The following is a 12,179-nucleotide window of genomic DNA, read 5'->3' as shown; positions in this document are numbered from 1 at the left end:
CTTCATACATTAGTCCATGCCACGTATGGACAACCCTGCAGGATTCATGCTATCATTTCCCTCCAGCACTGCTTCATACATTAGTCCATGCCACGTATGGACGACCGTGCAGGATTCATGCTATCATTTCCCTCCAGCACTGCTTCACACATGAGTCCATGCCACGTATGGACGACCCTGCAGGATTCATGCTATCATTTCCCTCCAGCACTCCTTCACACATGAGTCCATGCCACGTATGGACAACCCTGCAGGATTCATGCTATCATTTCCCTCCAGCACTGCTTCACACATGAGTCCATGCCACGTATGGACAACCCTGCAGGACTCATGCTATCATTTCCCTCCAGCACTGCTTCATACATTAGTCCATTCCACGTATGGACGACCCTGCAGGATTCATGCTATCATTTCCCTCCAGCACTGCTTCACACATGAGTCCATGCCACGTATGGACGACCCTGCAGGATTCATGCTATCATTTCCCTCCAGCACCGCTTCATACATTAATCCATGCCACGTATGGACGACCCTGCAGGATTCGTGCTATCATTTCCCCCCAGCACTTCTTCATACATTAGTCCATGCCACGTATGGACGACCCTGCAGGATTCATTCTATCATTTCCCTCCAGCACTGCTTCATACATTAGTCCCTGCCACGTATGGACGACCCTGCAGGATTCATGCTATCATTTCCCTCCAGCACTGCTTCGTACATTAGTCCATGCCACGTATGGACGACCCTGCAGGATTCATGCTATCATTTCCCTCCAGCACTGCTTCACACATGAGTCCATGCCACGTATGGACAACCCTGCAGGATTCATGCTATCATTTCCCTCCAGCACTGCTTCACACATGAGTCCATGCCACGTATGGACAACCCTGCAGGACTCATGCTATCATTTCCCTCCAGCACTGCTTCATACATTAGTCCATGCCACGTATGGACGACCCTGCAGGATTCATGCTTTCATTTCCCTCCAGCACTGCTTCACACATGAGTCCATGCCACGTATGGACGACCCTGCAGGATTCATGCTGTCATTTCCCTCCAGAACTGCTTCATACATTAGTCCATGCCACATATGGACGACCCTGCAGGATTCATGCTATCATTTCCCTCCAGCACTGCTTCACACATGAGTCCATGCCACGTATGGACAACCCTGCAGGACTCATGCTATCATTTCCCTCCAGCACTGCTTCATACATTAGTCCATGCCACGTATGGACGACCCTGCAGGATTCATGCTATCATTTCCCTCCAGCACTGCTTCATACATTAGTCCATGCCACGTATGGACGACCCTGCAGGATTCATGCTATCATTTCCCTCCAGCACTGCTTCATACATTAGTCCATGCCACGTATGGACGACCCTGCAGGATTCATGCTATCATTTCCCTCCAGCACGCCTTCATACATTAGTCCATGCCACGTATGGACAACCCTGCAGGACTCATGCTACCATTTCCCTCCAGCACTGCTTCATACATTAGTCCATGCCACGTATGGACGACCCTGCAGGATTCATGCTATCATTTCCCTCCAGCACTGCTTCATACATTAGTCCATGCCACGTATGGACAACCCTGCAGGATTCATGCTATCATTTCCCTCCAGCACTGCTTCATACATTAGTCCATGCCACATATGGACGACCCTGCAGGATTCATGCTATCATTTCCCTCCAGCACTGCTTCATACATTAGTCCATGCCACGTATGGACGACCCTGCAGGATTCATGGTATCCTTTCCCTCCAGCACTGCTTCACACATGAGTCCATGCCACGTATGGACAACCCTGCAGGACTCATGCTATCATTTCCCTCCAGCACTGCTTCATACATTAGTCCATGCCACGTATGGACGACCCTGCAGGATTCATGCTATCATTTCCCTCCAGCACTGCTTCATACATTAGTCCATGCCACGTATGGACAACCCTGCAGGATTCATGCTATCATTTCCCTCCAGCACTGCTTCACACATGAGTCCATGCCACGTATGGACGACCCTGCAGGATTCATGCTATCATTTCCCTCCAGCACTGCTTCACACATGAGTCCATGCCACGTATGGACGACCCTGCAGGATTCATGCTGTCATTTCCCTCCAGCACTGCTTCACACATGAGTCCATGCCACGTATGGACAACCCTGCAGGATTCATGCTATCATTTCCCTCCAGCACTGCTTCACACATGAGTCCATGCCACGTATGGACAACCCTGCAGGACTCATGCTATCATTTCCCTCCAGCACTGCTTCATACATTAGTCCATGCCACGTATGGACGACCCTGCAGGATTCATGCTATCATTTCCCTCCAGCACTGCTTCACACATGAGTCCATGCCACGTATGGACGACCCTGCAGGATTCATGCTATCATTTCCCTCCAGCACTGCTTCACACATGAGTCCATGCCACGTATGGACGACCCTGCAGGATTCATGCTATCATTTCCCTCCAGCACTGCTTCACACATGAGTCCATGCCACGTATGGACGACCCTGCAGGATTCATGCTGTCATTTCCCTCCAGCACTGCTTCACACATGAGTCCATGCCACGTATGGACAACCCTGCAGGATTCATCCTATCATTTCCCTCCAGCACTGCTTCACACATGAGTCCATGCCACGTATGGACAACCCTGCAGGACTCATGCTATCATTTCCCTCCAGCACTGCTTCACACATGAGTCCATGCCACGTATGGACAACCCTGCAGGACTCGTGCTATCATTTCCCTCCAGCACTGCTACACACATGAGTCCATGCCATGTATGGACGACCCTGCAGGATTCATGCTGTCATTTCCCTCCAGCACTGCTTCACACATGAGTCCATGCCACGTATGGACGACCCTGCAGGATTCATGCTATCATTTCCCTCCAGCACCGCTTCATACATTAATCCATGCCACGTATGGACGACCCTGCAGGATTCGTGCTATCATTTCCCCCCAGCACTTCTTCATACATTAGTCCATGCCACGTATGGACGACCCTGCAGGATTCATTCTATCATTTCCCTCCAGCACTGCTTCATACATTAGTCCCTGCCACGTATGGACGACCCTGCAGGATTCATGCTATCATTTCCCTCCAGCACTGCTTCGTACATTAGTCCATGCCACGTATGGACGACCCTGCAGGATTCATGCTATCATTTCCCTCCAGCACTGCTTCACACATGAGTCCATGCCACGTATGGACAACCCTGCAGGATTCATGCTATCATTTCCCTCCAGCACTGCTTCACACATGAGTCCATGCCACGTATGGACAACCCTGCAGGACTCATGCTATCATTTCCCTCCAGCACTGCTTCATACATTAGTCCATGCCACGTATGGACGACCCTGCAGGATTCATGCTTTCATTTCCCTCCAGCACTGCTTCACACATGAGTCCATGCCACGTATGGACGACCCTGCAGGATTCATGCTGTCATTTCCCTCCAGAACTGCTTCATACATTAGTCCATGCCACATATGGACGACCCTGCAGGATTCATGCTATCATTTCCCTCCAGCACTGCTTCACACATGAGTCCATGCCACGTATGGACAACCCTGCAGGACTCATGCTATCATTTCCCTCCAGCACTGCTTCATACATTAGTCCATGCCACGTATGGACGACCCTGCAGGATTCATGCTATCATTTCCCTCCAGCACTGCTTCATACATTAGTCCATGCCACGTATGGACGACCCTGCAGGATTCATGCTATCATTTCCCTCCAGCACTGCTTCATACATTAGTCCATGCCACGTATGGACGACCCTGCAGGATTCATGCTATCATTTCCCTCCAGCACGCCTTCATACATTAGTCCATGCCACGTATGGACAACCCTGCAGGACTCATGCTACCATTTCCCTCCAGCACTGCTTCATACATTAGTCCATGCCACGTATGGACGACCCTGCAGGATTCATGCTATCATTTCCCTCCAGCACTGCTTCATACATTAGTCCATGCCACGTATGGACAACCCTGCAGGATTCATGCTATCATTTCCCTCCAGCACTGCTTCATACATTAGTCCATGCCACATATGGACGACCCTGCAGGATTCATGCTATCATTTCCCTCCAGCACTGCTTCATACATTAGTCCATGCCACGTATGGACGACCCTGCAGGATTCATGGTATCCTTTCCCTCCAGCACTGCTTCACACATGAGTCCATGCCACGTATGGACAACCCTGCAGGACTCATGCTATCATTTCCCTCCAGCACTGCTTCATACATTAGTCCATGCCACGTATGGACGACCCTGCAGGATTCATGCTATCATTTCCCTCCAGCACTGCTTCATACATTAGTCCATGCCACGTATGGACAACCCTGCAGGATTCATGCTATCATTTCCCTCCAGCACTGCTTCACACATGAGTCCATGCCACGTATGGACGACCCTGCAGGATTCATGCTATCATTTCCCTCCAGCACTGCTTCACACATGAGTCCATGCCACGTATGGACGACCCTGCAGGATTCATGCTGTCATTTCCCTCCAGCACTGCTTCACACATGAGTCCATGCCACGTATGGACAACCCTGCAGGATTCATGCTATCATTTCCCTCCAGCACTGCTTCACACATGAGTCCATGCCACGTATGGACAACCCTGCAGGACTCATGCTATCATTTCCCTCCAGCACTGCTTCATACATTAGTCCATGCCACGTATGGACGACCCTGCAGGATTCATGCTATCATTTCCCTCCAGCACTGCTTCACACATGAGTCCATGCCACGTATGGACGACCCTGCAGGATTCATGCTATCATTTCCCTCCAGCACTGCTTCACACATGAGTCCATGCCACGTATGGACGACCCTGCAGGATTCATGCTATCATTTCCCTCCAGCACTGCTTCACACATGAGTCCATGCCACGTATGGACGACCCTGCAGGATTCATGCTGTCATTTCCCTCCAGCACTGCTTCACACATGAGTCCATGCCACGTATGGACAACCCTGCAGGATTCATCCTATCATTTCCCTCCAGCACTGCTTCACACATGAGTCCATGCCACGTATGGACAACCCTGCAGGACTCATGCTATCATTTCCCTCCAGCACTGCTTCACACATGAGTCCATGCCACGTATGGACAACCCTGCAGGACTCGTGCTATCATTTCCCTCCAGCACTGCTACACACATGAGTCCATGCCATGTATGGACGACCCTGCAGGATTCATGCTGTCATTTCCCTCCAGCACTGCTTCACACATGAGTCCATGCCACGTATGGACAACCCTGCAGGATTCATGCTATCATTTCCCTCCAGCACTGCTTCACACATGAGTCCATGCCACGTATGGACAACCCTGCAGGACTCGTGCTATCATTTCCCTCCAGCACTGCTTCACACATGAGTCCATGCCACATATGGACAACCCTGCAGGACTCGTGCTATCATTTCCCTCCAGCACTGCTTCATACATTAGTCCATGCCACGTATGGACGACCCTGCAGGATTCATTCTATCATTTCCCTCCAGCACTGCTTCATACATTAGTCCATGCCACATATGGACAACCCTGCAGGATTCATGCTATCATTTCCCTCTAGCACTGCTTCATACATTAGTCCATGCCACGTATGGACAACCCTGCAGGATTCATGCTGTCATTTCCCTCCAGCACTGCTTCACACATGAGTCCATGCCACATATGGACAACCCTGCAGGATTCATGCTATCATTTCCCTCCAGCACCGCTTCATACATTAGTCCATGCCACGTATGGACAACCCTGCAGGACTCATGCTATCATTTCCCTCCAGCACTGCTTCACACATGAGTCCATGCCACGTATGGACAACCCTGCAGGACTCGTGCTATCATTTCCCTCCAGCACTGCTTCACACATGAGTCCATGCCACGTATGGACAACCCTGCAGGACTCGTGCTATCATTTCCCTCCAGCACTGCTTCACACATGAGTCCATGCCACGTATGGACAACCCTGCAGGATTCATGCTATCATTTCCCTCCAGCACTGCTTCATACATTAGTCCATGCCACGTATGGACAACCCTGCAGGACTCATGCTATCATTTCCCTCCAGCACTGCATCACACATGAGTCCATGCCACGTATGGACAACCCTGCATGACTCGTGCTATCTTTTCCCTCCAGCACTGCTTCACACATGAGTCCATGCCACGTATGGACAACCCTGCAGGACTCGTGCTATCATTTCCCTCCAGCACTGCTTCACACATGAGTCCATGCCACGTATGGACAACCCTGCAGGATTCATGCTATCATTTCCCTCCAGCACTGCTTCATACATTAGTCCATGCCACGTATGGACAACCCTGCAGGACTCATGCTATCATTTCCCTCCAGCACTGCTTCACACATGAGTCCATGCCACGTATGGACAACCCTGCAGGACTCGTGCTATCATTTCCCTCCAGCACTGCTTCACACATGAGTCAATGCCACGTATGGACAACCCTGCAGGATTCATGCTATCATTTCCCTCCAGCACTGCTTCACACATGAGTCCATGCCACGTATGGACAACCCTGCAGGATTCATGCTATCATTTCCCTCCAGCACTGCTTCACACATGAGTCCATGCCACGTATGGACAACCCTGCAGGACTCATGCTATCATTTCCCTCCAGCACTGCTTCACACGAGTCCATGCCACGTATGGACAACCCTGCAGGACTCGTGCTATCATTTCCCTCCAACACTGCTTCACACATGAGTCCATGCCACGTATGGACAACCCTGCAGGACTCGTGCTATCATTTCCCTCCAGCACTGCTTCATACATTAGTCCATGCCACGTATGGACGACCCTGCAGGATTCATGCTATCATTTCCCTCCAGCACTGCTTCACACATGAGTCCATGCCACATATGGACAACCCTGCAGGACTCATGCTATCATTTCCCTCCAGCACTGCTTCACACATGAGTCCATGCCACGTATGGACAACCCTGCAGGACTCGTGCTATCATTTCCCTCCAGCACTGCTTCATACATTAGTCCATGCCACATATGGACAACCCTGCAGGATTCATGCTATCATTTCCCTCCAGCACTGCTTCATACATTAGTCCATGCCACGTATGGACGACCCTGCAGGATTCATGCTATCATTTCCCTCCAGCACTGCTTCATACATTAGTCCATGCCACGTATGGACGACCCTGCAGGATTCATGCTATCATTTCCCTCCAGCACTGCTTCATACATTAGTCCATGCCACGTATGGACGACCCTGCAGGATTCATGCTATCATTTCCCTCCAGCACTGCTTCATACATTAGTCCATGCCACGTATGGACGACCCTGCAGGATTCATGCTATCATTTCCCTCCAGCACTGCTTCATACATTAGTCCATGCCACGTATGGACGACCCTGCAGGATTCATGCTATCATTTCCCTCCAGCACTGCTTCATACATTAGTCCATGCCACGTATGGACGACCCTGCAGGATTCATGCTATCATTTCCCTCCAGCACTGCTTCATACATTAGTCCATGCCACGTATGGACGACCCTGCAGGATTCATGCTATCATTTCCCTCCAGCACTGCTTCATACATTAGTCCATGCCACGTATGGACGACCCTGCAGGATTCATGCTATCATTTCCCTCCAGCACTGCTTCACACATGAGTCCATGCCACGTATGGACAACCCTGCAGGACTCATGCTATCATTTCCCTCCAGCACTGCTTCATACATTAGTCCATGCCACGTATGGACGACCCTGCAGGATTCATGCTATCATTTCCCTCCAGCACTGCTTCATACATTAGTCCATGCCACATATGGACAACCCTGCAGGATTCATGCTATCATTTCCCTCCAGCACTGCTTCACACATGAGTCCATGCCACGTATGGACGACCCTGCAGGATTCATGCTGTCATTTCCCTCCAGCACTGCTTCACACATGAGTCCATGCCACGTATGGACAACCCTGCAGGACTCGTGCTATCATTTCCCTCCAGCACTGCTTCATACATTAGTCCATGCCACATATGGACAACCCTGCCGGATTCATGCTATCATTTCCCTCTAGCACTGCTTCATACATTAGTCCATGCCACGTATGGACAACCCTGCAGGATTCATGCTGTGATTTCCCTCCAGCACTGCTTCACACATGAGTCCATGCCACATATGGACAACCCTGCAGGATTCATGCTATCATTTCCCTCCAGCACTGCTTCATACATTAGTCCATGCCACGTATGGACAACCCTGCAGGACTCATGCTATCATTTCCCTCCAGCACTGCTTCACACATGAGTCCATGCCACGTATGGACAACCCTGCAGGACTCGTGCTATCATTTCCCTCCAGCACTGATTCACACATGAGTCCATGCCACGTATGGACAACCCTGCAGGACTCGTGCTATCATTTCCCTCCAGCACTGCTTCACACATGAGTCCATGCCACGTATGGAACCCTGCAGGATTCATGCTATCATTTCCCTCCAGCACTGCTTCATACATAAGTCCATGCCACGTATGGACAACCCTGCAGGACTCATGCTATCATTTCCCTCCAGCACTGCTTCACACATGAGTCCATGCCACGTATGGACAACCCTGCAGGACTCGTGCTATCATTTCCCTCCAGCACTGCTTCACACATGAGTCAATGCCACGTATGGACAACCCTGCAGGATTCATGCTATCATTTCCCTCCAGCACTGCTTCACACATGAGTCCATGCCACGTATGGACAACCCTGCAGGATTCATGCTATCATTTCCCTCCAGCACTGCTTCACACATGAGTCCATGCCACGTATGGATAACCCTGCAGGACTCATGCTATCATTTCCCTCCAGCACTGCTTCACACATGAGTCCATGCCACGTATGGACAACCCTGCAGGACTCGTGCTATCATTTCCCTCCAGCACTGCTTCACATATGAGTCCATGCCACGTATGGACGACCCTGCAGGATTCATGCTGTCATTTCCCTCCAGCACTGCTTCACACATGAGTCCATGCCACGTATGGACAACCCTCCAGGATTCATGCTATCATTTCCCTCCAGCACTGCTTCACACATGAGTCCATGCCACGTATGGACAACCCTGCAGGACTCGTGCTATCATTTCCCTCCAGCACTGCTTCACACATGAGTCCATGCCACATATGGACAACCCTGCAGGACTCGTGCTATCATTTCCCTCCAGCACTGCTTCATACATTAGTCCATGCCACGTATGGACGACCCTGCAGGATTCATGCTATCATTTCCCTCCAGCACTGCTTCACACATGAGTCCATGCCACATATGGACAACCTTGCAGGACTCATGCTATCATTTCCCTCCAGCACTGCTTCACACATGAGTCCATGCCACGTATGGACAACCCTGCAGGACTCGTGCTATCATTTCCCTCCAGCACTGCTTCATACATTAGTCCATGCCACATATGGACAACCCTGCTGGATTCATGCTATCATTTCCCTCCAGCACTGCTTCATACATTAGTCCATGCCACGTATGGACGACCCTGCAGGATTCATGCTATCATTTCCCTCCAGCACTGCTTCATACATTAGTCCATGCCACGTATGGACGACCCTGCAGGATTCATGCTATCATTTCCCTCCAGCACTGCTTCATACATTAGTCCATGCCACGTATGGACGACCCTGCAGGATTCATGCTATCATTTCGTTCCAGCACTGCTTCATACATTAGTCCATGCCACGAATGGACGACCCTGCAGGATTCATGCTATCATTTCCCTCCAGCACTGCTTCATACATTAGTCCATGCCACGTATGGACGACCCTGCAGGATTCATGCTATCATTTCCCTCCAGCACTGCTTCATACATTAGTCCGTGCCACGTATGGACGACCCTGCAGGATTCATGCTATCATTTCCCTCCAGCACTGCTTCATACATTAGTCCATGCCACGTATGGACGACCCTGCAGGATTCATGCTATCATTTCCCTCCAGCACTGCTTCATACATTAGTCCATGCCACGTATGGACGACCCTGCAGGATTCATGCTATCATTTCCCTCCAGCACTGCTTCACACATGAGTCCATGCCACGTATGGACAACCCTGCAGGACTCATGCTATCATTTCCCTCCAGCACCGCTTCATACATTAGTCCATGCCACGTATGGACGACCCTGCAGGATTCATGCTATCATTTCCCTCCAGCACTGCTTCATACATTAGTCCATGCCACGTATGGACAACCCTGCAGGATTCATGCTAACATTTCCCTCCAGCACTGCTTCACACATGAGTCCATGCCACGTATGGACGACCCTGCAGGATTCATGCTGTCATTTCCCTCCAGCACTGCTTCACACATGAGTCCATGCCACGTATGGACAACCCTGCAGGATTCATGCTATCATTTCCCTCCAGCACTGCTTCACACATGAGTCCATGCCACGTATGGACGACCCTGCAGGATTCATGCTGTCATTTCCCTCCAGCACTGCTTCACACATGAGTCCATGCCACATATGGACAACCCTGCAGGATTCATGCTATCATTTCCCTCCAGCACTGCTTCATACATTAGTCCATGCCACGTATGGACAACCCTGCAGGACTCATGCTATCATTTCCCTCCAGCACTGCTTCACACATGAGTCCATGCCACGTATGGACAACCCTGCAGGACTCGTGCTATCATTTCCCTCCAGCACTGCTTCACACATGAGTCCATGCCACGTATGGACAACCCTGCAGGACTCGTGCTATCATTTCCCTCCAGCACTGCTTCACACATAAGTCCATGCCACGTATGGACAACCCTGCAGGATTCATGCTATCATTTCCCTCCAGCACTGCTTCATACATTAGTCCATGCCACGTATGGACAACCCTGCAGGACTCATGCTATCATTTCCCTCCAGCACTGCTTCACACATGAGTCCATGCCACGTATGGACAACCCTGCAGGACTCGTGCTATCATTTCCCTCCAGCACTGCTTCAACACATGAGTCCATGCCACGTATGGACAACCCTGCAGGACTCGTGCTATCATTTCCCTCCAGCACTGCTTCACACATGAGTCCATGCCACGTATGGACAACCCTGCAGGATTCATGCTATCATTTCCCTCCAGCACTGCTTCATACATTAGTCCATGCCACGTATGGACAACCCTGCAGGACTCATGCTATCATTTCCCTCCAGCACTGCTTCACACATGAGTCCATGCCACGTATGGACAACCCTGCAGGACTCGTGCTATCATTTCCCTCCAGCACTGCTTCACACATGAGTCAATGCCACGTATGGACAACCCTGCAGGATTCATGCTATCATTTCCCTCCAGCACTGCTTCACACATGAGTCCATGCCACGTATGGACAACCCTGCAGGATTCATGCTATCATTTCCCTCCAGCACTGCTTCACACATGAGTCCATGCCACGTATGGACAACCCTGCAGGACTCATGCTATCATTTCCCTCCAGCACTGCTTCACACATGAGTCCAAGCCACGTATGGACAACCCTGCAGGACTCGTGCTATCATTTCCCTCCAGCACTGCTTCACACATGAGTCCATGCCACGTATGGACGACCCTGCAGGATTCATGCTGTCATTTCCCTCCAGCACTGCTTCACACATGAGTCCATGCCACGTATGGACAACCCTCCAGGATTCATGCTATCATTTCCCTCCAGCACTGCTTCACACATGAGTCCATGCCACGTATGGACAACCCTGCAGGACTCGTGCTATCATTTCCCTCCAGCACTGCTTCACACATGAGTCCATGCCACATATGGACAACCCTGCAGGACTCGTGCTATCATTTCCCTCCAGCACTGCTTCATACATTAGTCCATGCCACGTATGGACGACCCTGCAGGATTCATGCTATCATTTCCCTCCAGCACTGCTTCACACATGAGTCCATGCCACATATGGACAACCTTGCAGGACTCATGCTATCATTTCCCTCCAGCACTGCTTCACACATGAGTCCATGCCACGTATGGACAACCCTGCAGGACTCGTGCTATCATTTCCCTCCAGCACTGCTTCATACATTAGTCCATGCCACATATGGACAACCCTGCTGGATTCATGCTATCATTTCCCTCCAGCACTGCTTCATACATTAGTCCATGCCACGTATGGGCGACCCTGCAG

At 50.7% G+C, this 12,179-nt stretch overlaps 1 protein-coding gene across 1 annotated transcript in view; it reads left to right on the top strand.

Moving 5' to 3' along the window:
- Window positions 1-12,179, top strand: part of LOC126416386 (agrin) — a 354,777-nt gene that overhangs the window by 239,145 nt on the left and 103,453 nt on the right. The window lies entirely within an intron of this gene.

This window comes from Schistocerca serialis, chromosome 8 (genome assembly GCF_023864345.2).
Source record: "Schistocerca serialis cubense isolate TAMUIC-IGC-003099 chromosome 8, iqSchSeri2.2, whole genome shotgun sequence".
Taxonomy (NCBI): Eukaryota; Metazoa; Arthropoda; class Insecta; order Orthoptera; family Acrididae; genus Schistocerca; species Schistocerca serialis.
The sequence above is the reverse complement of the archived record's forward strand: the minus strand, read 5'-3'. Positions and strand labels throughout refer to the sequence as shown.